Genomic DNA, 23,935 nt, shown 5'->3' with positions numbered 1-23,935 from the left:
GTGTTCTTCTTAAATACTGTACATCTTGGTCAATCCACCCTACTCCTCCGGCATCCCTGCTTTTTGGGGTCTTCGCCCTACCATCTCACAAAACATGACAGTGTTCTTTTCGTAGTTTTTTTAAGCTACTTTTGTTTTCTCTGCTTTACTTCTGAATGTTGTGTGTAAATGGTTTTTAAGTGTTGTGTCTTTGCTTGTGTGAAGCACATTGCGTTGCCTTCTATATGAAAGCATACAGATAGTTGATTTCACCAGCTCAACTTTATTTTAGAATGCACTTTAAAAACAACCACAGGTGGAAAAAAGTGCTGTCTACAAATAAAAATCAAACACAAGATAAGCACGCCCGCTTATCCTCAAGAGGGACGCGGGTGTGCGGGAGCCACCCAATCTCAAAGATATTAAAAAAAAGTTTTTTTTAAATTTAATTCGGTGCATATTTTCATGCAGAGTTTAAAGCCAAAGAATAAAAATTGATTTTACAACAGGTTTTAAAATTGGACAGTGTGCAGAGGGAAGTCCTTCCAAAGTGTGGGACCAGCAACAGACACAGCTCTATCCTCCGTGCAGATGTCTGTACCTTCCGAAAAACCTGGAGTCAATATTATTATAGCGAACCAGAATTAATGAAATAACTAAAACCATCATGTAAAAAAAAAAGATGTCATACACAAAATAAAATAAAATTGCTTAAATGAAATCACACTTAAATTACATCTTTATAAAACTACAGTGAAAAATGTCCTTTGTTTTCATCTTACATTCATCGTACATTTCTTTACTTTTACATGCATACGTTTACATTACACAATATTTGTGAGCCGAGTCTACACTGTATAAAGAAATGGGTTTCAGATTTTTACACAGAAACATGAATTCCTCAGTTGTTTTTGTGCTTGGTGGAGGTAAACATAATCCCCTCCCCTGGTGGGGTATTAACTCTTAAATCAAAAAGTCAATAGGCATGTGATGGCCCAATAGACAAAACATCTTGATCCCAACAGTTCTAAATTGGAATCAGGGGGTCGGGGAAAGGTTCCCATTAACCATTTGGGTATAAAATGGAATCCTGTGGCATTTTAAGGGCAACTTTGTAACAATCAATTGATTTGCAAGTGTTGGAAAAAACTTTCATTCCCTGTGCTCTGTAAATTGTAGCTACTTCTTTCATGTGTAATGAAATTTGACGCAGAGGTCAAAGTGACAAACAACACACACGCACACAATGTGATGTTACCAGTCTTTCCATTATCCCAAAGACCAACCTGCGAGGAGAATAAATGACATTGTTCAAAGTAAATGCATTTAACTCATCACCCTAACTTCCGCTGTGTCCTTCTCGCTTTTACTTCAAAGTCAATTAGCCAGAGCCAACAAAGTAACGTCGCTCCTCCCAGGCACTCAGTGAAATGACGTTTCCTCTTCAGACCTGAGACCTACCCTTTGTGTCCTCATGCTTCGTGCTCTCATTGCAACACAAACACACCGTGGCAGTGTTATCGCCATTCTGAACACAATCACTAAGAATTTGGCGGCACCCCATGCACAGCCTCGCAGAGAAGCACTCCCCCCCCCCCCCCCCCCACACACACACACAATACAATGGCTGTCACAGGGCCGTTTCAATAATCCCCTGCATGTATGTTTAATGGAGAGGGCCCCAACAGGAAATGATCGGCAAATGAAACGAAGCAGCGGGTTATTACGAAGCAGTCTTGTGTCAGCGCGGGCCTCCTCGCCATTAATTTTATTGTAACTCATTTCTATGGCCACAGTGGAGCACAATTTAATGTTTCCATTCCCCACTACTGTTCTGCATGACAAATTGTTTTAATAAACATATACTGGCTCATAATAAAGTAATAATAATCCTACCAGTCGTCTTACTGTATATCACTGCAGTTAAATTTTCCCATAAGCCAACACTGGTTACAATGACAATTACATGGTAGCCAATCCTAAGCAAGGCAAACATAATGCGAAAATGTAATATAGTTTGTAAATATGATTAGTGTGCTGTCACATCCTTGCAGTCTTGTATTCACATCTCTCTTAAGCCCTTTTCACAGTACTTGTTGCTGGCGTTCTTTGCCGCACTCTCGTTTCTGATGGAGCACCTCCCATCGCTCCTCTCCACAACTTAATGAAAACAGTTGTTGACCGTCAATCCCATCGACCAATCAATCGCCATTTTTAATTTTGGAGATTAATGTGCAATTGTAAAAGCCTCAGAGGTCTTCTCCACATTCGCGTGTGTGTGTGTGTGTGTGTTTGTGTACATGCGTGCGTGCCTCTGCGTGCATGTGATTTGGCTCCTTAGAAGAAGCAGGGAGAATGTGTTCACATAATGGCTCATGGTTATTTGCAAGGGCAATTTTATGCTGCATTTCAATTATTGCCTAAATGTCTTTTTAGCTCCTGAAGTCGTTGCTATGAACATTTACATTTCACACACATTATAAGCACGGCGTTTTGTTTTTCTTTTAAATACAAACGGAACGTAGCCGCCTCTTGAACTTGAACAGCAACGGGAAATAAACATCAGCCAATTTCTAGCTGATATAAACAATTTTAATGAAATTGTATCCTGATACTATGACTGGCTGACAATAGTACTTGAAAAGGTGTGTGTAGCCCATTTTTGTGTATTTTACAAGTCAATTGTTTGAGACTTGCTTTTGTTGACATAACTACCGGATGCCCATGTTTATTTAGGCAACTTCTTTTTCTTCTGGTCCATTGAACTGCCACAAATCTAAAACACTAAATCAACATTGATTTTGATCAGCTTCACATTGGCGCCAGTATTATTCCTCTTCTTTGTAGTACTGTACTTGGAAAAACATCAGAGTTCATTTCCTATTTGCCTGTTAAATCTAGACAGCATAACTTATGGCGTGGCTCCCCGAGCTGTCTTTGATTGCCGCATATACATGATGACTCCCTGTAAGATGATCCTACTAACCTTGGGCTTCAAGGGTCTAATGCGAGATAAGCATAAATTGTTCAACCCCAACCAAAATTCCTTCCAGCACCCAAAGAATGAGAGTAGCAATATATATATATATATATATATATATGTTCTTTACGTTTTGCAAAGAACGATGACTGCATTTGTATTGCTGTTGCTACCTGAACATTTTTTTCCGGGGCCACGTTTATCCGTATTTCCGCATTATACTTCCCACAGGTGGCCAAAGTGCACACAGCAGAATGGCCAACACAATTAAACTGAAGGAAACAATGTCTCAAAAATACTTTAAACTTTTGTACAGTCAATTTAATAATGCCACTATGCTATTTTTTATATATAAAATGCAATTTTATACAGTGTTGTTTTTCTTATGAAAATGACATTACAAACATTGATGCATACATAGGTGAGTGTTTTGAGTTTCGAGTGTGGACATGGGACAAATCAAACTTGTGTCTCAAGGCACAACTAAATGTGTGCAAAGAAGGGCTGTTATTCAGGTGAAAACGGGTGTCAATTTTATGCAGGATTGCCTTGATTTTTACCTTCAGGATGCACGGCACATTAAACTTTAAACATTTTGCTACAAACCATGTGCAGTACAAATGGCAGAGTAAGGTACAGTACTTTCTTTAGTCTTCTTAGCCTTGATGTCACCACCAACAGCTGTTAAACACCGAAAGTTTTTCTCTGAATACACTTTTATAAATGCAACAAACTGCAGTGTTTTTTTTTCTTAAACTGCTTCTTTTTTTTCCTTTTTTTATTTCAGACCTACGAATCCTGAGTGGAGAGTTTGCTTTGAGTTCCCATCGAGTTGATTTTGGAAGACTTTTTTGTTGTATTATTCTATACTTTTACTTTTTTTTTGTGGATCTTCTTGACTTGAACAATAGGCAATGTCTCGCGTTATCGCTCCTGTCTGTGTGAGTTGATGTGTGTAGATTGAATCTGTTGAGAGGTTTGGGGGGTCAGAATCTGCTTTTGTCATAAAGGAATGCCTGACACAGCTCGAAGAAGGCCCGCTAATTGTTGTCAAACGTCACTCCAAATCTGACGGACACTCCCCGTGATCAAATCGGCGAAAGCGGCGGTCCTGATTTTTAGCCATCATTCAAAAAGAAGGTTTTCTCTCTCGCTCACTCCTGCTGTTAGCCTTTAGTCGCCTCTATTTTCCCACCGAGTCACAGTCACATGAAAAGGACTGTCTTCCACCACAAGCTCGTCATTGACGCTTGAATAAAATATTTATTTATGAAATCTAAAAACATGTATTCACCCTTCACTGCAGATTCAGGGAACATTGACTTCTGAAGGACTTTGGTGCCACCAGAGCCCAGCCCTCCAGTGAGTCAATTATGATGGCTTAAAGACGCGTCTGACTCCTCTTTTCAACAGTCTTCTTGGCCCTAATTTTTCATCTCAAACACTTTTCATCTCTTGGTGTGCTGGAGATATGAAAACACTCCAGGCCAGTTCTTTTTAACCTGAGCGCCAAACTGAGGTCATGATTGACACACAATGATTTCTGAAGAAGTCGCATGAGGACTCAATCTGTCTGTAATTCACAGGTGATTGTCGAGATTACTCAAGTCCCTTTTAGGCCCTCATTACTGCTCTGGTTAAGATTTATTTTTTGACATCTAGACAGTAGATATGTTTTACGCCCTTAAAACTCACCTGACTATTTTCGTGTCTTGCGCAAAGGGACCCAAAACTTAAACCCTCAAAATGTTTTGGGCAAAACCCATATATTCCACATTTTGTACAAGTTATCTTGTTCAGGGTCTAAGGTGAGCAAGCCAATCGCAGGGCACATATAAAAACAAACGAGCATTTATGTTAACGTTCAAACTTACATACAATTTATTGTCTTCAATTAGCTGAAGGTTCGAGTCCCAGCGGCAGGGTGGGAATTGGGAAATCCGGGACAATGGTCAGTCAATTCCAGGTCCACATGATCTCGCGATGTTTCCTTTTTTTTAATAGACCCTAATTCTTATGTCATGAGTATCATCAAATGGTGCAGTGCACATTGTCACACGGCCACATTTTTTCCTCACATGCGCCGCTGTCACAGACTCTTGTTGTTTGAGCACATGACCATAATGAGTTTATCCAACCATTTGTTTACTGGAACAGAGTGAAGATTGGGGAATGGTTTGTCCATTAATATCATACGTAACCTTTTAGGGTCCATTTTAAATGCATATACAGTATACCATATATATTTATTGTATATATCTTATATATATATTGCGCGTCGTCCCGCACGCGGTCTGTCCTGCGTCATCCAGATTGTCAAAAACTAGGTTGCCTTCATCGCAAAAGATAAAATACTCAGAAAGTTGGCATGCATTGTGACATTCAAATCATTGGCATGAAATTAGCTAGTTCTCTCATTAGGGGCCTTATAAACTTGACACTTCCCTTTAAATATGCAGGACTTTCAACTCAGCATCTTGACATTCACGAAAAGAACTTGAGGAGCGAGCCTTTGGAGACCTCCCTGAAGGGCAGGCATGAGGCAAGGCAACCACAGATGATAATGTAGCTGAGTGCGGAGGTACTTGAGGCAGCCAAGAACTAATTTCAGACCCAATCCTAACTCCTCTCAGTCACTCAGTCATCTCTCCTTACATCTTATGAGTAACCCCCGTGTGTGTGTGTGTGTGTGTGTGCGTGTGTGTGTGTGTGTGTGTGTGTGTGTGTGTGTGTGTGTGTGTGTGTGTGCGAATGTGTGTGTGCGCGTGTGACTACACCCTATGTAACTCTTCATTATCTGCTCTCATCAACGTAGCCTCCCTCCTTCCTCCCACTCTACCCCAAAGTGGTGGAGCACTGAGGGCCTTTTTTGTCAGCCCAATGTCACGCAAGCTGGCCCCCCGCCATGTGCTTTCCAACATGATCACGATGTTTTCCTGTTAGTTTAAGTCTCATCCCAGCTAATTATTATTTTTTGCTTATAGCTGCAAGAGCTCCCACGGGACGCTCCTTAATTAATCATTTATAAATCTACACAGCCTCCAAGTTTATTAGTCTCTGCCTTTGGCGCTGGCCGGCTGCATTGGGAAACCGCAAATTATTAGTTACAGGAATGAAAGCTCCCTCCCCACTCCGTCCTTGTTTGCAACTGATTAGGGCCTCAAACAGAGGTTTTTCCACGGCCCCGCTCGGCACTTTAATTCATTCAGAGCACCTGACACATTATTCACCCTCCCACCTCTTTTATTGCTTGGACCCATGTTTTCTTCAGCTTGGCCACCAGCAGCCAAATGAAAACAAAAGCTACAGCACCAAACATGGAAGGCGGAAGTTATTTCACTGAATGAGATCATTCAGCCACAGGCCAAGCTTTGGATAGAGGCTGATTTCCGTTCATTCACTTGGGATCAGGTGGTGGGAAAAGCACAGTGACACTCACTGGTCACAACATTAGGTATCCAAACTTAATTTAATGAGATCCAATACAAGCACTGAATTAGAAATTCTGCTTTTGGAAAAAACAGGAAAGACACTCAATAGGGCGGAAAGACCGCCCCAAGGCTGCACAATACTCATTTGGATCATCACCAAATGGTACACCCTCAAAGATGTCTGATTTTATCGTTACGATTATTGTGTTAGCTATTGAAAAAGATGGGTGAAATTGCAAGATGCCGTGTTCCCAAAAAGTAAAAGAAGGAAAGGAAAAAACTATTTCTAGATGAGAACACTTTTCAAATCCAGGGGTCGAAATAAGCGTTTCCACATCCCTTTTTTTCAAGTGAAATTCTGTGCTACTTTTACAGTCGCAGCTGGCTAGCAACAGCTCAATAATCTATCATTAATAATAATAACCTGCATGGCGGCAAATAAGATATTTTTGACAATTATCATACTCACCAAGGGATGATGAGATTAGATGGAGAAGCCATGGTAAAGACTAAATTAACCTAAAATTAATCAATTACACTTTTCACAGGTTCGACTTTTCATCTTGAACCGCGTTGAAGCAGAGAACATCAAACATTGAACAGTAAAATAGCAGGCAAATTAATGTCGTCTGGATTCTGCAGAGAAAATCTTACTCACTAAACAGATCTGGAACCAGTGGCCTATAAGGTTAAAAGTATATTTATATTAGTATGAAAGATTTATCCTTTATCAATAATGTTATTTGTCTTCACAAGAGGTTTGTTTTCGACTTTTGAGATCTGTCCAGTATATGTTCTCAAAATTGCAGTGTAGCAGGTTTTTTAAAAATCAATTTATCTTTGCTTCGAGACATGCAATATGAATCCATCCATCCATCCATCCATCATCTACCGCTTATCCGGGGCCGGGTCGCGGGGGCAACAGCTTTAGCAGGGAAGCCCAGACTTCCCTCTCCCTAGCTACTTCTTCCAGCTCTCCCCGGGGGATCCCGAGTCGTTCCCAGGCAAGCTGGGTGACATAGTCTCTCCAGCGTGTCCTGGGTCTTCCTCGGGGTCTCCTCCCGGTGGGACATGACCGGAACACCTCACCGGGGAGGCGCTCAGGAGGCATCCGAATCAGATGCCCAAGCCACCTCATCTGGCTCCTCTCGATGTGGAGGAGAAGCGGCTCGACTCTGAGCCCCTCCCGGATGACTGAGCTTCTCACCTTATCTCTAAGGGAGAGCCCGGACACCCTGCGGAGAAAACTCATTTCAGCCGCTTGTATCCGGGATCTCGTTCTTTCGGTCACGACCCATAGCTCGTGACCATAGGTGAGGGTTGGGACGTAGATCGACCGGTAAATTGAGAGCTTCGCCCTTTGGCTCAGCTCCTTCTTCACCACGACAGACCGATACAACGTCCGCATCACAGCAGACGCTGCACCGATCCGCCTGTCGATCTCCCGCTCCCTCCTACCCCCACTCGTGAACAAGACCCCAAGATACTTGAACTCCTCCACTTGGGGTAAGATCTCCTCCCCGACCCGGAGGGGGCACTCCACCCTTTTCCGACTGAGGACCATGGTTTCAGATTTTGAGGTGCTGATTTTCATCCCAACCGCTTCACACTCGGCTGCGAAACGCTCCAGTGAGAGTTGGAGAGCCCCGTTTGAAGGAGCCAACAGCACCACATCATCTGCAAAAAGCAGGGATGTAATACTGAGGCCCCCAAAACGGACCCCCTCAACGCTTCGGCTGCGCCTAGAAATTCTGTCCATAAAGGTTATGAACAGAATCGGCGACAAAGGGCAGCCTTGGCGGAGTCCTACCCCCACTGGAAACGATTCCGACTTACTGCCGGCAATGCGAACCAAACTCTGACATCGGTGGTATAGTGACCGAACAGCCCGTATCAGGGGGTTCGGTACCCCATACCCACGAAGCACCCCCCACAGAACTCCCCGAGGGACACGGTCAAACGCCTTCTCCAAGTCCACAAAACACATGTAGACTGGTTGGACGAATTCCCACATACCCTCAAGGACCCTGCTAAGGGTGTAGAGCTGGTCCACTGTTCCACGGCCGGGACGAAAACCACACTGCTCCTCCTCAATCTGAGGCTCGACTTCCTGACGGACCCTCCTCTCCAGCACTGCTGAATAGACCTTACCAGGGAGGCTGAGGAGTGTGATCCCTCTGTAGTTGGAACACACCCTCCGGTCCCCCTTTTTAAAAAGAGGGACTACCACCCCGGTCTGCCAATCCAGAGGCACTCTCCCTGTTGACCACGCGATGTTGCAGAGGCGTGTCAACCAGGACAGCCCCACAACATCCAGAGCCTTGAGGAACTCCGGGCGGATCTCATCCACCCCTGGGGCCTTGCCACTGAGGAGCTTTTTAACAACATCGGTGACTTCAACCACAGAGATAGGAGAGCCCACCTCAGAGTCCCCAGGCTCTGCTTCCTCCAAGGAAGGCGTGTTGGTGGAGTTGAGGAGGTCTTCGAAGTACCCTGCCCACCGGTTCACAACGTCCCGAGTCGAAGTCAGCAGCGCCCCATCCCCACTGTACACAGTGTTAGTGGTGCACTGCTTCCCCCTCCTGAGACGTCGGATGGTGGACCAGAATTTCCTCGAAGCCGTCCGGAAGTCGGCTTCCATGGCCTCACCGAACTCTTCCCACGCTCGGGTTTTTGCCTCGGCGACCACCGAAGCCGCGGTCCGCTTGGCCAGTCGATACCCGTCAGCTGCCTCTGGGGTCCCACAGGCCATAAAGGCTCGATCGGACTCCTTCTTCAGCTTGACGGCATCCCTTACTGCTGGTGTCCACCAGCGAGTACGGGGATTGCCGCCACGACAGGCACCAACCACCTTACGGCCACAACTCAGATTGGCCGCCTCAACAATAGAGGCACGGAACATGGTCCACTCGGGCTCAATGTCCCTCGCCTCCCCCGGAACATGGGAAAAGCTCTGTCGGAGGTGGGAGTTGAAACTCCTTCTGACAGGGGATTCCGCCAGACGCTCCCAACAAACCCTCACTATACGTTTGGGTCTGCCAGGACGGACCGGCATCTTCCCCCACCATCGGAGCCTACTCACCACCACGTGGTGATCAGTTGACAGCTCCGCCCCTCTCTTCACACGAGTGTCCAGAACATGCAGCCGCAAATCCGATGATACAACTACAAAGTCGATCATCGAACTGCGGCCTAGGGTGTCCTGGTGCCAAGTGCACATATGGACACCCTTATGTTTGAACAAGGTGTTCGTTATGGACAATCCGTGACGAGCACAGAAGTCCAATAACAAAACACCACTCGGGTTTTGATCGGGGGGGCCGTTCCTCCCAATCACGCCCCTCCAGGTATCACTGTCATTGCCCACGTGAGCATTGAAGTCCCCCAGCAGAACAATGGAGTCCCCAGCAGGAGTACTCTCCAGCACACCCTCCAAGGACTCCAAAAAGGGTGGGTATGCTGCGCTGCTGTTTGGTGCGTATGCACAAACAACAGTCAGGACCCGTCCACCCACCCGAAGGCGGAGGGAGGCAACCCTCTCGTCTACCGGTGTGAACCCCAATGTACAGGCACTGAGCCGGGGGGCAATGAGTATGCCCACACCTGCTCTGCGCCTCTCACCGTGAGCAACTCCAGAGTGGAAGAGAGTCCAACCCCTCTCGAGAGAACTGGTACCAGAACCCAGGCTGTGTGTGGAGGCAAGTCCGACTATATCCAGTCGGAAATTCTCTGCCTCACATACCAGCTCGGGCTCCTTCCCTGCCAGAGAGGTGACATTCCATGTCCCAAGAGCTAGCTTCTGCAGCCGAGGATCGGACCGCCAGGGTCCCCGCCTTTGGCTGCCGCCCAGCTCACATTGCACCCGACCCCTTTGGCCCCTCTCATGGGTGGTGAGCCCATGGGAAGGGGGACCCACGTTGCCTCTTCGGGCTGTGCCCGGCCGGGCCCCATGGGTGTAAGCCCGGCCACCAGGCGCCTGCCAACGAGCCCCACCTCCAGGCCTGGCTCCAGAGGGGGGCCCCGGTGACCCGCGTCCGGGCAAGGGAAACTGAGATCCATTAATTTTACTCATCATAAGGGGTCTTTTGAGCCGTGCTTTGTCTGGCCCCTCACCTAGAACCTGTTTGCCATGGGTGACCCTGCCAGGGGCATAAAGCCCCAGACAACTTAGCTTCTAGGATCATTGGAACACACAAACCCCTCCACCACGGTAAGGTGACGACTCACGGAGGGGCAATATGAATTTGTGAAATAAAAACTGTTGATTCTATAAAAAATGTTTATTAATTATATTCTCATATTTTCATTGTTTAAAAAAAAACTTTTGCTTCAGTTCCCAGTGATTAGCCTGCAAATAAATAAATAAAAAATGCTTTTGGTGGTGTGATGATCTGGGGCTGCTTAGTTCGATCAGAGCCTGGACAACTTGCTGTGGCTAACGGCACTATGATTTCTGCTCCCTCCCAGAAAATCCTGCAGGCAAATTCAAATATAAGCACTTTTGGGTTAAGTAGGAGGGTTTTCTTCCTACTCAAATCAAAGCCTCGACCAACTGAGAAATGTCTCCACAATGATGGGAGAACTCCTCACCAAATGTTTGATTTCAATTTTTGCTGACAAGAGTGGTACCACAAGTTCAAAGGGTAAATAAGAGTAAATACTTTTTAAAGTGAAGGCCGGAGAAGTTTAGATCCCCACCCCCCCCTCCCCTCATATCCCCTCAAAAAATAAGTAAAACCATAAATGGGAAATTTACTTAGTTTGCCTGTATTGTATATTTGTGAGAAACAAAAAGTGGTTTGATGATCTGAAACATTTAAGTGTGATAAATGTGCAAAACAAACAAAGGTCAGGAATGAGTGGGCCGTATTTTTCACTGCACTGTTTGTTAGTCCATCCATCCATCCATCCATCCATTTTCTAATTCGCTTAATCCTCACCAGGGTCGCGGGGGTGCTGGAGCCTATTCCAGCCATCTTCGGGCAGTAGGCGGGAGACACCCTGAATTAGTTGCCAGCCAATCGCAGGGCACACAGAGATGAACAACCATCCACGCTCACATTCACACCTAGGGACAATTTAGAGCGTCCATCAGTCTGCCATGCATGTTTTTTTGGAATGTGGGAGGAAACCGGAGCACCCGGAGAAAACCCACGCAGGCCCGGGGAGAACATGCAAACTCCACACAGGGAGGCCGGAGCTGGAATCGAACCCGGTACCTCTGCACTGTGAAGCCGACGTGCTTACCACTGGACTACCGGGCCGCCCTGTTTGTTAGTATTAAATGTAATAAAAGGATTTTAATATTCATATATTTTGCTCATCCTTACAAAATTTCCTTGAAGTCCCTTCACAACTTTTTAAGCTTCCGGAATCAAAGGAGAAAGCGAATCTGTTCACAGCTTTCTCAATTACGCTGGTAACAAACAAGACATATATACATACAAATTCCTTCAAATAACATTACTCCATGCCATGTAAAAATTAAGGATGCATATTAAAATCTTTTAATAAGAGGAAAGCTTTCTCTTGAGTTGTAGCTCTTTTCCTAGAACCAAGTGTTTTTTGCAGGTGTACCTAAAAGAGTGCCCAGTTATTCCTACTGAATGATATCATATCGGTAAGGCTGTCAGACTTTTATTGAAACGGAGGCAGTGTTTCCATCAGTTGAACTGAAAAAATAGATTAATTGAATCAAGTGAAAACAGCGTGTGAGATTTTGCCAACATCCTTGCGAGAGAAGGGATGAATGCCTCATGCTACAGGGTTCCTTCATCCAATTAGACCTCCACTAGCAGGCTCAACATTCCACCTTATCACTGCCTTTTATCCCTTTTATCATCAAAGTGACTGCACTTTACTTAGGCACATAAGTAAAGCTTGAAAATTCCTCCCGGAGAGATGAACTAATTACATTTTTAAGAGTCACACGGTGCATCTGTGGACCACCTGCCACACAAGGAGCTGAGGTTGTTGATTCTGACATTGAACTAATGTGAGAGGATATTCATGCCGCATAGGCTGCGGCATATGAAATAATGGAATCTCACCCTCTCCGTGCCAAATTGGCATTATTAGCATCGCCTCTATTCCCATAAGGCCTCTGATCTTTGTCCAAATACGGTGTCGTTTAGCACCTAACTGGACATTGTTATGGTTCATCATGGAGTTATTTGTTAATCAGCACAGGAGCGTGATTTTTCTCACAGACAACGCAGGCAACAAAAACATAATCATCGGAGAAGGCGGCGAAGGGGGAGAGGGAGCAGGCTGCACAGTCAGGGTAATTACATTGGCATCTGTATACATAGTGATGGCAATATGCGGCTGCTTTTGTCTGCATGAGTACCAATTACTTTCACTGAAATGTGTTACAATTTCCCTTTCTCACCCGAACAGAGACGTGCCTATTAGAGATGCATGAAAAACTAACAAGATCAGACTCCATCTGCACCGCCTTGAGCTACTGCTGTTATTGCTCTTCTTGGTGATTAGAGTGACATCATCATCATGCGCCTAGTCAGAAGTGATAAGCATCCTTATTTTGAAACCACTAATCAGAGAAAAAGGAGAAAGAAGCAAATGCGAAAAGTTCAGAGGAAGACAGAAATTCAGTGTTCAGCTTAACGACAGTAACCAAGTACAGTATTTGTACTTGGTTACTGTCGTTAAGTCTTTTTTTTCAGGTATCTGAATTTTATCCATCCGTCCATTTTCTGATAACGTTTTAATTTTGCATTTGAGATAACTAAACTTTATACTCTTGAATTGTCAAAATCGGTGGGCTACCTTTTTAACCACCACTGTTGTTAGCACAGCATAAAAATGATGTCATTACAGTGAGGGAAATTGGTCTGTATCGGCGGGAAAAAAGTAACTGAAATCACTTTTACTTTTATACAAAGGTAATAATAGTATTTTTCGAGTTTTACTAAAGGTATAAGAGTTGTATTTCAGTAGATCTACTTTTGCACTTGTACTATATGTATATTTCAGTCAATTATAGATTTGTTTCTCGGTACATTACACATGTTTGAACATATTTGTTGAAAATGCACGAGTAAGAACCAGCATGCGGGACTCAGTTGTGGAGATATACGGCCCTATGTTGGTCGACTGGTGCTCGGCGTAAAAACGGGCCCCAAACTAGCCTAGTGTGTGGGGGGGGGTGCGATGCGCCTCACTGGGCTTTTCCAAGGGACCACGGACCCCAGGCCATTTGATCCCCGGCACAACAGATTGCGCTTGCCATTAAAAAAAAGTATCTCCTTATTCGTGCCCGGGCTGATCTAGTTAAGCATGTTTGTGAATGTGCTCGACGTGCAATGCTTTCACGGGCATTCCGTCGCATCTTCCAACTTGGTGACAACAGTAGACAACATTTTAGGCTAGCTAAACAGAGGACTATTGTGCTGTGCAGGAGGTAAAGCAATTTGGGTGGATTTGATCGTGGAGCAAGCAGACTGATTTGTTGTTCTGCGGACTTGGTGTGGTAAATCTATTTCCTTCAGAAATCGGAATGAAAAGAATGACCCATTTTTGCCATAATATTCAGCGGTGTCAAATCCATGTCCGGAAAGTCCAAACCCTACCACAGGTTGTCCCGGTTCATCTCCCAGTTGCTCCCTGGGAGATTGTTTACATGCCGGTTGAGCAGAAGCACCCGTGGCTAAAGACTGTACCAGGGTTTATGAACCTGGATTTGACACCTCTGATATCTGACAGGATACCTTACTACAAATAAATCTGTGTTCTAACCTTGACTCTATGAAACATTCAACACCTCAATCTCAGGAGCCTTACGTATCCTTGAATGATTTCTGAGGAGAAAAAAAATCCAAAACGAAGAAAAATGAGTTGACAAGTTTTCTCGGAGAGTTAAGCAGAACAAAGGACCATATACACAATTACGAGAATAGAAGATCAAATTCTATCACTTTTCTAAGAAGTCTCCTTGGGTGTGAATATGTAACATTTTTGTCAGTAAGTAGTTAGCATAAGGTATGTCTGGCTTTCTTCACAGAGCTTCACATTCTGTATATTCCTTTGCTATTCTTCACACACTACATTGAATGCTCACAAAAAATGCTTCATGTTTTTTAGAGCCAGGTTTTCGTGTCAGAATCTGCGTTGTTTACTTTGTTTTGATTGTATTTTGTTTTGTTAAATGTTTTTTCATGTTCACCGTGTCCCTTTTCTTGTCTTGCTCATTCGGGATTTGTTTCCACGTGTTCTCGTGGGCTCATCAGCTCTCTCCAGCCGCTCGTGTGTTGTCCAGGTCGACCTCATTTTCTCGTCAGTTTGCCTTTATTTAGTCTGCATTCGGGGAAGTTGGGGACTTTTTTGACTTCTGTCTAGGGAAAGTGCACTACAACACCTCTTCGGAGTGTGAGGTCAGCGTTGCGAAGTCAGAGGGAAAAAAAAGAAGTACGCCAAGTTCACCGACTGACTTGAATGTGACGTCACTCGACAATGGCGACTCCCATGGGAAGATGGACCATGAATGGCAAACCATTGCGATGATGGTCTTGGTTATTTGACATAACTTCACGGAAAATAAGGGAATCTGTAAGGACTGCGATTGGTGAAATGACTAAAATGCATTAAAGATGAGATGTACTTTTATTTTTCATCAGAAAAAGAAATGATGAAGAAGTTTTGCTGGAAGTCAAAATGTGTTGTGATGAACCAGAACAACAAACAAATGATTGGAATCAGCCTTTGTTGTTTACATTCGCCTCAAAGGCTTTGAGGTCGAAAATGGGACATTCCGACTTCTCACCTTCCTCAAATGCAACATTAGTTCCTTGGTTTCTGTCACGCTTCAGTTCACTGTTGCTGTCAAGTGTATGTTCATCCATTCACGTTATGTTTCCTTGTTTTGAGTTTATTTCTTGTGTTTCTGGCTACATTGAACTTTTTTATTTTGGACTTTGTCAATTTTGTATTGAGAATTTTCTCAATACATTGTTTGCCTTTTCATTTTTGAAAAAAAAAAAAAACATTTCTTTTTGGAGATTTGCCTCCTTGCATTTGTGTTCTCCATGTCTGGCCTTTGTGAGATTTAGTGCTTGATCAAAAGTGTATTACTTGACATTTGTGGGTGGATCAGAAACACAGGAAATGCGAGGTAATCAAGGCCCCATTGTAAGATGGCATTGCAATCACGAGGCTGGTGCATTCAGGTATGTTATCAACATAACAAAAAAATATATATATGAGTGTACATTATGACTTTGAGACGACAGAAAATAATCTGAGAAAATACTGAGGGGGTCGCTTTTGTGTCCATGCTATGATTGACTTGTGTGAAAATAATAGAAGCCCATTTGATTGTGTCTTATATATGTGTCTTATAAATATAGAGTCATACTTTCTATTATAGCAAGATGAAATAACCTCTTGATTCTGTTCCTGTTTGTAAAGTCAGTGGGGATTTTTTTTTTTTTAATGGATCATTATTTTTGTTTTGAGCTGAAGACTTCAGTTCATAGTTTTACTCTTCCATAGTTGTTTTGGTTATGTTTTATTTTGTAAATTGCACTACTTCTGAATGCAGACTAAGGGTGCACAGCGAGAATAACTAAAAGCAATATCCTTTGGGCTGTGCGTGCTCTGTACACACCTCCTCCATTATTTCTTGCTCTGTCTTCCATCTCTTCGTCGCTTTGTTGAACAGCTCATTACGAACAGGTGGAATATTGAAATCTGTTTTATGAATGATGCTGCTTGATGCCTTTGATTTGTTCTGAAAATAATGAAACTCTTATCATCCGTGCAAGCTATTTGGTTGTTGGAAATGGCTGAACCACAAACCGAACACATTACAAGCCACAATGTGTTTCGGAGGAGATAGACTACATGCGCAAATGTGTTCTTCGCAGACGGCTTCTTTGAACACCGATAGACACAACCTTCAGCATAGTTTCATGAAGTGAGTTCAACTGCGAGTTTCAGAGGAGCGTGGTAATTATCGTGTGGTTAACTGCATGCAACATCGTGATGACATGCAATGCAGAGGTAGAATGAAAAAAAAAAACGCAACAGCAAATGTGAACAATTTAAGAAACTAACTTTCATGAAGAATACACTACCAGTCAAAAATTTGGACACACGAGAAAAGTGTCCAAACTTTTGTACACTTTTGTCTTTGTATTTGACCGTGAATAAAATATGAAAGCCAAATTTAATCAATGAAATCATGAAGATGTTTTTTTACGATGTGTGCATGTGCTGTTCTGATCTTGTGTTCCCCAGCTTAGCATGTTGTTTGAAAGGACGACATAGCGACATGTGCTATGACACAGTGTCATAAAACTACACGTGTGCTGCTGTAGGTGAACGTTGTATTCTAAATAATGGTCTCGTAATGACACATTGGTTGTCAGATATAACATTTTAGTGATGGAGATTCACTTTGCGCCGCTGTCCTCATCCACGGGTGCCAGTCTGAAACTATCGCTGGAATAAATAAGACTAGCGGTGAACGGAATAGCCTAAGCTAGTAAGGTTGCTATGCTCTTTCAAAGCTATCTTATTTTCATCCTCTCTCACCTGTGCAGACACATGAAGATTGTCATCTAGTTGTCTGTACATTTCTCTGCTTTACAAAACATTATCGATCAAGAGTTAATAGAAATCCTATAAATATACACATAACTACAGAAATGACATTTTAATGGGCTATAGACATGTATGTCCTTTAGTAAAACGTCCACAAGAGGGCGACTGATCCCAGTATCGTCCTACGTTGAGAGAATCCATACCTTGAAATAAGGCATTGGTATTGGCCCGGAACCAAAACCTCGTATTGGTAAGCACTGATCCCACCAAAAACATGATGTGAAATGAATAAACAAAGATTGTTTGCCTGCCTTGCGATTGACTGGTGACCAGTTCAGAATATACCCCACCTCTTGTCCAAAGTCAACTGCTGCAGATGATATGGGACACAGAAAATAGATAGCTGCATAGTTGTCAATGTAGCATCACCAATGGTGTGTGTGTGTGTGTGTGTCACCATAGGTGTGGGTTCTCAATGTTCACTCCCATGGCGGGTTAATTGCAGAGGTCAAGTGTTGTTAAATACGTACATAGCAATAAAACAGGTTGTAATGTAGGGGGCATGTTGTCGAAACAATAGGAAACCAGTGTGAATGTTAGCAGATGAAAAGTGTGTTGCCGCCATTCGTCCATCGCACCAGCAGGTATTCGGGCCAGAATAACATGCATCCTGGCAGATTTGTTTTTAAGCAGAAAAAGAAGAAAGTGTATGTGTGAGCATTGGGTGATTGGTTCCTCATGGCGGATGGTGACAGAGAGAAGACAGAGAAACTTTAAAGCTTAGGATTTGTGACATGATGTCCAGCGCATTGGTCCTAATCTGCTCTAATGGAATCATGATTTCTTTCACTTAGAGATGAAAGTCACAGTGATGTAGGGCTCAGACATCATCCGAGGGTCGTGGCCATCTCATACGGCACAGAGAGAGAGAAAAAAAGGATCTGCCACGTATGAGAAGTCGCTTTGTTCTCTTACAGCCTTTCCAGAAGAAAAAAAAAGAAAAGCTGTCAAAAAGCTTCAAATATTTCTGATCCTTTTCATTTTGGTGAAATTAGAATAGATATCTGAACCTTGAATGGATTAAAATAAGTAAATGGCAGCTTATTTTCCTGTCACATTTGAAATAGTTCCCTCCCAAAAATTGAGAGGAAAATAAATGAGCAGTAATAACATGCCGAAGAAAATTATAAAACTCATTTGATCTTCACAAGAAAGAGATGCATGTGTCTCACAATTGGCATTTACAATGCTTGACCATGTAAATACTCCATATTCTTATGAAGTGGTGCCATGAGATCAAACAAAGTAAGATTTTATTTGCAGGTATCTCGTCTTGTTCTGCATGTGAAAGTCGGAGCATTCCCTCTTATTGGTCAGATGCCAATCATTGCCTCTGATTTTCCAAATGCTGTTAATTTGGGCACCTCACGCGAGCGCTTTAGTGCAATGGATGCGCATTTGCGCCAATGTGTCCTCTCGCGCTTAACACAGAGGATGAGAAAAAATATACCTGCCTGTGAGCATCGTCATAACGGCTGTCTGTATATCGGCTGTACTACTGAGCTGTTTGTGTGGAAATGTCCGTATTTTAATGCATTATACAATGGACAATGGATGAAGAAAAAATAAAAAGTCTTCCCTGAATCTTTATTATTTATAAAGAAAACTGGCCCTTTCATGCACCGATAATCACAACCTGTAACCTGATAAACTCTCCACTGTATTAACCACTGTCCCTGAAAGGGTTAAAAATAGGGGGGGGGGGGGGGGGCGCTGGGGAATCTTGAATTCAAGAATGAGTTTCTTCTGTTTTTTTGGACTTTGCTGAGGCTACCATGTCAATCGTTTGTGATTGCATGATCGGGGATGTCGAGGTGCATATGCAATTGCTTTCTACCTTAAGTGATGGAGGGATGCAACAAATTTTCATTCGTCAGCAATACACATTGCCAATGATGGTTAGGCATAGGAAGCACGCCATAGATCCATCTGCCCGTCCATGCCAAGACCATTCAAATACCGACAACAGTATGTAAATAGAGCTCATCTTTTTCCGAAAATGATGCGCATAACCCAAATTGTTTGTAATTTATTCGTATATTTAGTAAATGCTTCCCCGATGAGAGTCACACTACTCCTCCGTTGTGTGGAAAATGCACTTGGCAAAACCTTACTTTAGAGTTCGTGATGATACGCTGTACAATAAATCATACGCGTACAGTACATGAGTTGAGTTTCCATGGTCCTGTTGGAGATATCTCAGGCAGAAATACCTTGCAGGGCTCTTAAGAATTTGGTTCATCATAAGTACACTCCTAGAAAAAAAAATGAATGTAATCCAAAATGTGTTTTGAAGAAAGCTAACTACCCAGATATTGCAAAGGAAGTTGAGTCATTTTGTTGTGATAGCATACATATACAAAACTTGGGGCCTTTCATGGTACCTGGTGTCATTGAGGACCATTACACTGAAAGCATAACATTTTTATAATGGTTTTCTATTGGCGGCCTCGGATGAAAGAATTCCTGATACGCTGCATCCAAACTAATGTATTGTGTCCTTGCAAGGACGTGGAATTTGTTTTGTGAATTGGCATTTCCCCAAACATAAGCTTCCCTTCATTAGTTGTATGCATGCACACACACAAACACGGACACACATACACGCTGATTGCCATGTCAGTGAACAGTGAGAGGCCAGCAAATCACCCCGTGACACCAGTCAAAGCGAGAGGGACTCGTAACCTTGTAAAAGACAATCGGCGAGGCCACAAATTAAATGAAGTGGCTAGTAAAAACGACTTGGCATAGTCCCGGTTTCATAAGAAACAGACGTGCTCCAACTTTAACGTTATTTACCCTCCTGACGAAAGCACAATGCCAATTTGGCAACTATGTCCAGATTGAAAGGGAAATGACTCACTAATCTGTTTACTTATTTGGAATAATTGGCTCTGGTGCCAGTGAGGGAGATTTCCTTGACTGTTGAAAGTGTCTGCTAGTAGTTCAATCCCAGCCCCTTGGTATAATTACTCTGACAGAGCTGTGGCCACAGGGCCTGTGAGCGGGGCTGCTTTTTAAACTGTAAATTATGAAGGATTAGCATTTATGAATTTTAAATCAGGACTGTGGTAGGAGACACTAAAGCTGCTTAGTGATTGCAAACGGCAGCGTCTAAGCAGGCAGCTTCAGCACTCACTCTCCAAACTAGTGTATCTGTGTGCGTACGTGTGTGTGTGTGCATTTGCGCAGGTGTAGTTGTGTACGTGGGGCTGTTTATTCAAATGTGGCTCTACATCAACACGACATAAACACTCGGAACTCCCACTATTTGCTTAAAGGGAATAAGGATCTGACATCTTAACATCAACCTCATTCTCAAACGTGTGTGTGTGTGTGTGTGTGTGTTTGTCAACTCATGCTGTGTGTATCTCCCCTGTCACTCCTTCTCAGGCTGGGATTCTGCTTCCCAGTGGCGTGCCACACTATGCAGAATATCCAATGGGTGATTATGCTAATGTGGAACTTGATCCATGTTAAATTATGCATAATAGATTGATGTGGCACAAAGTCATCAATTAGACAGATATCAGCACTAAAAAAGTGTGACGCAGCATAATGCTCTGTCCTCACTTTGTTTTGTTTACACGGAAACAATGTTTCAAAACTCCAGAGTGTTTGGTTGCTTCGCTCCCTGCGCGCGCGTCTGTGTGCGTGCAAGCTGACCTTGCTTTGTTTCAGATTTACAGCCATCATTCTCTTCATCGAGGTGTGAGTCCATGACTGGAGAGTGGTGATATCCCGAGGTGGGCGAGGCTACACTGCACAGGGCTCATATCACACCTCTCGGAGCTGTCTGCACCAGCACCACTGGGCCATGACCTCCAGTCTGCAGTGTTAACTGGTTTAGCCAGGTGGCAATGGCAGGGGGGTGCAGAATTTGGTGGGTTGTACATTAAAATCACCTCCTGTGAAGACCTGGGAGAACACTTTCTCCTCAGTGGGCTATTACATGTTCATACTTGTCCAGAAAGTCAAATACATCCAACATAGTGACATATACTAATCAAACACTATCTTCACACACGTCTATGGTGTTTTACTGAACTGTCCTTGGCAGTTGAGTCCATCCATCCATTTTCTAATGGCTGTAGCCTATCCCAGCTGTATGCATGAGGCGGGGGACACCCTGAACCGATTGCCAGCCAATTGCAGGGCCCAAGAGACGAACAACCATCTGCAGTCACACTCACACCTATGGACAATTTAGAGTATTATCAATTAATGTGTGCATCAGTGTGCTGTATTTAGCCAAATATTCTCAACGGATTCTGGTAATCTGAATCCGAGAAAACTCAGTTCATCTCCGTTTGTTTTTAAACGTCATTGGGCAAAATTCACAACTTTTCTGAATATTCAATCACATTTATGAACAGGGCGCAACACCTGTAAATCTGCCTTGGGAGAATCCAAAACTAACTGCCACAGTCTACTGAAATGACTTCAGAGATAAGTGCTTTGTCACCGGTGATATGGCATGACTCCTTCTAGTGTCTGGCTCCAAGACAGCCCTTGTATGAGTGCTTCCGAACATTCATTGGGCCAAAGCACATCCATCCATTTTCCGATCCGCTTATCCTCACAAGGGCCGGGCGGCATGCTGGAGCCTATCGCAGCTGTCTTCGGGCAGTAGGCGGGGGACACCCTGAACTGGTTGCCACAAAGAGACGAACAACCATCCGCATTCACACCTAGGGACAATTTTGAGAGTTCAATCAGCCTGCCAGGCATGTTTTGGGAATGTGGGTGGGAACCAGAGTACCCGGAGAAAACCCACGCAGGCATGGGTAGAACATGCAAACTCCACACAGGAAGGCGGAAGCTGGAATCGAACCATGCACCTCTGCACTGTGAGGTTGACGTGCTAACCAGTAAACCACCGCTAATCAGTAAATAACATATTTACATCTCCCAAATGTGTGATTTTAGTGACAAGGTACATCAGACCCTCGTCAAAGCCACCTAGTCAGTTGTTGTCAAGCAAACAGGGTGACTGACTGACCGGTCAACGGATCTACACAACTTCACACTTAAGGTTGTTTGGTCGTTGTTAGTTTCAAAGAAATGTACATTCGTGTTTGATCATTTTCAGAAGACAACGGTTTGGTTGCACTGAGGAAATGATGACAAGATCGCACTTGAGCAAAATTTGGTGTCATCGTGTTTCAAGATGTTAAAATCCGAAAACAATAAGATGAAATGTGGAGCGCCGCAGCACCTGGGGCATGCCTGAGAGAGCTTTTTATGAAATCTCACGTGTCGGTTTAGTCCCGCGAAGGCTCCTCTACTGCACTCTGCGGCATAAGTGGATACATCTTATTGATTTTCTTTCAAGCCAGATTGCATTGATTGCCTCGGATATGGCAGACGAATCCAGCTGGTTGCGTGTCCACCGGGACAAAGTGGGGAGGTCGACACGGAGCAGCGAGTGAGCAAGCCGCTGCGGGGGGCCAGGCTTCATTACACCAACCAAGAGCCCAGTGGCCCACCACAACCCCCGCGCAACTCTCTCCATCCTCTACTTAGCTCCAAATTAAACAGAGAGCTTTTTAATTATTTATCAATACCATGCACTCATCGCGGATCAATCAGCGTGAATGATTTTCAAACATAATGAAGGACACCGCTTCAATGAACTTGTGAACATTGATCGTGATCTTTGCCTCCGCGCCCGAAATAAAGACGAGCCGTGGCGACACCGGCGGTGTTGGTAATTTCGGATTGGGGCGAGGATGAAGTGGAGCACCTCAGGAGCTCTCTCCTGCCTGAGCACACAAGTGTGCTTCAGTAAAGGCAAACAGTATCTGCGCTGAGAGGCCCTCTCGTCGGCCGCCATTAATCAAGTCCTTAAAGAGGACACCTCATCTTATCATCACCTCACACCGCAGTCACAGAAGAGGGAGAGAGGCTCCTCCCGGAGCACCGCGCGTCTCCTCGGAGGACACTTCTCGCAGCAAATTACACAGCTTCCCAGCCCTCTCAAGCTTTCGTAAAGTTTGATTCATTGTGTTTTTCGGGCCTCGGGATGAACCTGAGCAACCTTAACTTTCCCCCTCCGCCGCCGTATTTTCTGCACGGGTGCGTGGTGTCAAGCAGAGTGAGGAGATATTCCACGTACAGTTATTGGAGGCACACAATGCAAACTAATTTCATTCCGCTACATTCATGCGTTCCGAAGTCAATACGGCAGGCCAGTAAATAAGCCATAGGCTGTAGGCTTCAATATGAATTAACCCTTTGGGATGATTTTTTTTTTCCATGATACTAGAATAATGTCATCACCGTTCGCACACATTTCTGTCCATTGAGGTGCTTCCGGTAAATGTAAGTGATAATGAATTTGGAACAAGGCAGCGTAAAGCAAGAGAGCATAATGAGATTCTTATTTCAACCTTTTTAGGTGGATGTCGGGGGTGGAATTGGATTATAGAAGGCTTATTTGTATGTGATGTTGAGCACTGCAAAATAAATTCCCACCTATTCAAATTGAAATCAAAGCTAGATGTGCATCAGATAATCCTTTTTAAGGTAGTATGAACTGACAGTCCAAACAGCCAATTGCACAGTGAGTGTGTGTGTGTGTGTGGGGGGGGGGGGGGGTGCTCCTTGGAATAGAGACATAACAGTATAGTGCAGCCAAAGGCATCCAGAGACTTTGTTCTTTTTTTTTTTTTACAAATATTTACCTCTCAAGTTTTCTTGACTCTCCCCCTTTATCCTCCCCCATGGTTTAAATAGTTGCATTCATATTCATAGGGAATTTGAGTCAGTGTCTCTGAATCGTCTTGTCACAAAGAGTCTTAGCAAAAGCGCCTTCCCAATGGCTCAGTTTGTTGCTAGATCAGGAAACCAGATTTTGTTTTGAAACCCAGAGCCTTTTGAGACGTCAGGCTGAAGGAGCCGGTGACGGCTACGCTCACAC

This window comes from Hippocampus zosterae, chromosome 4 (genome assembly GCF_025434085.1).
Source record: "Hippocampus zosterae strain Florida chromosome 4, ASM2543408v3, whole genome shotgun sequence".
Lineage (NCBI taxonomy): Eukaryota > Metazoa > Chordata > Actinopteri > Syngnathiformes > Syngnathidae > Hippocampus > Hippocampus zosterae.
This window is presented reverse-complemented; position numbering follows the sequence as displayed.